Source organism: Sander vitreus, chromosome 14 (assembly GCF_031162955.1).
Source record: "Sander vitreus isolate 19-12246 chromosome 14, sanVit1, whole genome shotgun sequence".
Classification (NCBI taxonomy): Eukaryota; Metazoa; Chordata; class Actinopteri; order Perciformes; family Percidae; genus Sander; species Sander vitreus.
The window spans coordinates 197,501-202,500 of record NC_135868.1 but is presented as its reverse complement, the minus strand read 5'-3'; positions in this window follow the sequence as shown (position 1 = coordinate 202,500).

Sequence of the window (5,000 nt, the reverse complement as noted above, 5' to 3'; positions counted from 1 at the left end):
CTTCATGAATACTGTAGACAGACAGACAGACAGACAGACAGACACACACACACACAGACAGACAGACACACACACAGACAGACAGACACAGACATACACAGACAGACAGACAGACAGACAGACAGACACACACACACACACACAGACAGACATACAGACACAGACAGACAGACAGACAGACAGATACACACACACACACACAGACAGACAGACAGACAGACAGATAGACAGACAGACAGACAGACAGCACAGCACACACATTAGACAGACAGACAGACATATACACACAGACAGATGAGACACACATACACACACAGACAGCACACACACACAGACATACACATGACAGACAGACAGGGACACACACACACACATAGACATATACACAGATAGACAGACAGACAGATGAGACAGATACACACACAGACAGACAGACAGACAGACAGACAGACATACACACACACAGACAGACATACACACACACAGACAGACAGACACACAGACAGACACAGAGAGACACACTAATACTGTGAATACTGTACGTAAAAATGTGTGTTGGTGTTTAATTATGTATATGTTTGCATGCAACATTTTGCCGTTGTGCCTGAACTGTGTGTGTGTGTGTGTGTGTGTGTGTGTGTGTGTGTGTCTGTGTGTGTGTGTGTGTGTGTGTGTGTGTGGATTTCACCCACTGTGAGTCATCTCTGGTTAAGAAACAATCCAGCAGCAGGAATTTCCACATCACCTCGGTTTGGTTTTGGTTTCCTCCCAGAATCTCTTTGTCCGGAGAAAGAGAAAAGACGGAGACTGAAGACTTGAGTGTTTTGTTTTGTGTAACATTTAAACTGAGTCACGCTTCACGTCCTCTCGTTTGTTTCTGAGAGACACAAAGAATCTAAAAGAGGTTTTCCTCAGAAGTTCAGACATGGTTTGAGTTTATTGAAAAGGATTAACTTTGTCTCAGGAGACAACCGGTCGCTGGAATCATTTCCAGGGTTTCCACTAGATGGGAAAAGGGCATTTTTACAATAACGTTGAATGCACCTGGAGGCTTTCCAGTTTCAGGTTAAAGGGGAACTATGCAGCCTTTTAGCTTAATGTACCTTAACTGAACAGCTTCACAGTCATAGGAATGGTTATAGGACTTTGTTTGGGTTGAATGGTGGTCGTCTCACTCCCCCCTAGCACCTGTGAGCTGAAAACCCACCCTCGCACCTTTGGGCCGGCGAGCGTCAGGAAGTATGGCGTGATATCAGGTCTCGCCATGTAATGAATTGCTTCACGGTACTGCACACATACGCCCATCCAGGAACCGGCAGGCAAGGTAGAGATGGAGGTTTTCAGACTATCATCATAGCTGAGCTGGCTAACAGGAAGCAGAAAGATAGGAAAGCATTGTCGGAGGAACTGAGGAAGAGGAAACAGCAGACTGACTGAGAGGAGTCAGACACGAGGAAACATAGGAGCTGTAGGGGGGGGTCTATAGAGAAACCTGTAGGGGGAGGTGTTTCCCCCCTCTCATTCCCCCTGCTCTGGTGTTTCCCCCCTCTCATTCCCCCTGCTCTGGTGTTCCCCCTCTCATTCCCCCTGCTCTGGTGTTCCCCCTCTCATTCCCCCTGCTCTGGCGTGTCCCCCTCTCATTCCCCCTGCTCTGGTGTTCCCCCCTCTCATTCCCCCTATCGCAAAATCAGGCATTTTGGGCCGCAACAATCTAAAAAAAAAGGCCACGAAATCCTGGAGGGACTGCCCTTGTGTGTTTTTTCATGTGTTATGGTGCATTCACCAGTGTTTTTGTTGTTGTTGTTGTGGTGCACGTAGGCTACTCCTGATTTTGTCATCTCATCTCTTATATGCTGTGTCTCTATGATCCTATCCTGTCCTGTTGATGGTAGCCTACTCGTGGACAATGCTCCGTCATCACGTGCTGTAGTAGGGGGGCCCACCTTGATAATCCTGCTTAGGGGCCCGGTGTTGGCTTGTTACGCCACTGCTTAGACTTCTCTTTATTGATCCTTTTGGGATGACTCCCGCAAGGAAATTAGATTTCCAGCAGCAGATTTCAGCAGCTTACAAAACACTCTTTTAATAAAGAGGTATAAAAAATACAATATCGAAAAAATACAGTATAAGAGTAACAATAACAATAAACTTTTAGCTAAATATTTTTTACAAAAAGTAAAAAAAACAATAAACTACAGATAAATAAAGATAAATATGTAGGACTGTGTATGGTGTTCCCCCATCTCATTCCCCCTCCTGTTTATGTCCAGTATACCAGAATGATGATGAGATATGAGGTTTGGGCGTGTTAGTTTAAACAGAGATTAGTTCTTCTGCTGGAGATAGAAACACTCGGTGCACCGAGATCACTGTTGACTCAAAACTCAAACACTAAAAAACCAAAACGTAGCGGTGGAGATGGAGCTTTAGGAGGCCGTATGGGTCCTTGGGTTCAGAGGTTCTGAAGAAAGATTTAATAAAACACTGATGAGCCTCTGTGAGCTCCAGAAGTCCCTTAAGGATGTTTTAAGGGTCCTTGATGAGGTTGACGTTATTCCCTGGTTATTGCATAATGATGAAAGTAACAACACCAGATATGTGTGTGTGTGTGTGTGTGTGTGTGTGTGTGTGTGCGTGTGTGCGTGTGTGTGTGTGTGTGTGTGTGTGTGTGTGTATGTGTGTGAGTTCTTGTTTAACTATATTCGTGGGGTCCAAAAACCAAGAATATGCTGGAATATGATGCACCACTTTCAAGGTGTGTTTGAGGGTTAAGACTTGGTTTTAGGATTAGGGTTAGAATGAGGTTCTGGTTAGGGTGAGGGTAAGGGTTAAGGTTAGGGTAAGGGGCTAGGGAATGCATTATGTCAATGACGGGTCCCCACAAAGATAGTGAAACACACTATGTGTGTGTGTGTGTGTGTGTGTGTGTGTGTGTGTGTGTGTGTGTGTGTGTTAATCCCTGGTATTAACTGTGTCTAGACTGCAGAGTCTCTGAGGTCGTCACTCTGCAGGGTTACCTCCTCTCTGCGGAGTCTCACCGGACCACAAAGATCACACTCTTCCTTTCCTCTCCTCCTTTCCTCTCGTCTTCTGTTCTCTTCATACCTTCATCCTCTCTGTCTTAACCTTTCATTTCCTCTCCCCTTTCTCCCTTATTTTTGGACCCGTTTCTTTCCCCATGCAAAGTCTACGGGAAAAGTCTTTCTGAGCCAGCTGGTTGTCAGACGTTGCAGTTCCACCGTTGGCCGCTAAGCCTTCAAGACATGGCGCTGTTCCTGGGGTCCTGCCATAGACATATATAAACTGGATCAACACATCCCGTGTCTCTGGACGGAGACCAGTGAAGGACATTAGAAGCTCTTTCCCGGTGATGGCTGAGCGTTACTGAGCAGCCTCCAACTGAGCTTGAAGACGTAGATGTGACGTGAGCAACCTGTCTGAAAGTTGGAAGTCTTCTGGTAGCTGTGCCAAGAGAAATCTCAATCATTCCCAATCTAGCAGAGACGGAGAGCGTAGGTATATGTAAGGAGATAACATAGACACAGGCTCATTATTGATCACTAAAATGATAGTTAACATTAGTCATTACACTTAAACAGCTAATGGAAGTCCAAACTGCCTGAGAGCTTCTCCTGTACTATACGGTAACTCCTCTACTATGAGACAGGAAGTCTCGTGGTTATGACCCAATCGTTAGCCTATTGTTATAAAAACGTCTGCTACGGAGCCATAACGTGAGCTACAAGGTAATGGAGCCTTTTATACATTGTCGTGTTTCTTTAGAAATAAACAACGGACAAATAGAGTCTTTAAACGCTTCAGATGTAAAGGTATTCTCTGTCAAAGTGACGTCAGAATGAATGGCAGTCAATGGGATGCTAACGGGATGCTAACGGGATGCTAACGGGGGGTGATGGCTTGGTAGCATCAAAATGGCGCCATAGGAGCTACGCCTTCCGGGGAGAGGCTTACCCCCTTGGGTCCTGCATGTGGCGCTCTTCTACTTCCTCACATTACGTCCTGCTCTGCTCCCGCCAGAACTACTACGGCCACTAGAGGGCGCCGCCACTAGACACATAAATATAGGTCAGAATGATGCTGGAACTAACCCCTTATGGGGGAGTTTTATAGGGGATGACAATGCCTTTTCTGACTTTTTCCCGCTTTTTCTGACATTTTTGTTGCTTTTCTGAAGTTTTTGTCATCTCCCCTCATTATTCATGTTAGTGTGACTGTCTCCAGCTAAAGACAGAGACACATGTTGGGACTGTATCTCAGGACGGGCCATTGAACCGGGTCTGTCCCGGTCTGGCTCCACTGGCGACCAGACTCCTCCAGCGTTTGAGATGGAAAGACAAAAGACATAAACTCAGCAAAAAATTAAACACCCCTTTTTCAGGACACTGTATTTTAAAGATACTTTTGTAAAAATCAAAATAGCTTTAGAGATCTTCATTGTAAAGGGTTTAAACAATGTTTTCCATGATTGTTCAATGAACCATAAACAATTAATGAACATGCACCTGTTGAACGGTCGAAAAGACAATAACAACTTAAGGGCAGTAGGCAATTAAGGTCACAGTTAAAAGAAAATCAGGAAAGTACAGAGACCTTTCTACTGACTCTGAAAAACACCAAAAGAAAGACACCCAGGGTCCCTGCTAATCTGCGTGAACGTGCCCTAGGCATGGTGCAAGGAGGCATGAGGACAGCAGATGTGGCCAGGGCAATACATCGCAATGTCCCTACTGTGAGACGCCTAAAGACAGCGTACAGGGAGACAGGAAGCACAGCTGATCGTCCTCACAGCGGCAGACCACGTGTAACAACACCTGCATAGGATCGGTACATCCCAATATCACACCTGAGGGACAGGTACAGGATGGCAACAACAACCGCAAGAACTGGCCAGTCTGGTGCAGTACTTAATGAACTGGCCAGTCTGGGGCAGTACATGAGGAGGAGATGTACTGCAGTACTTAATGAACTGGCCAATTGTC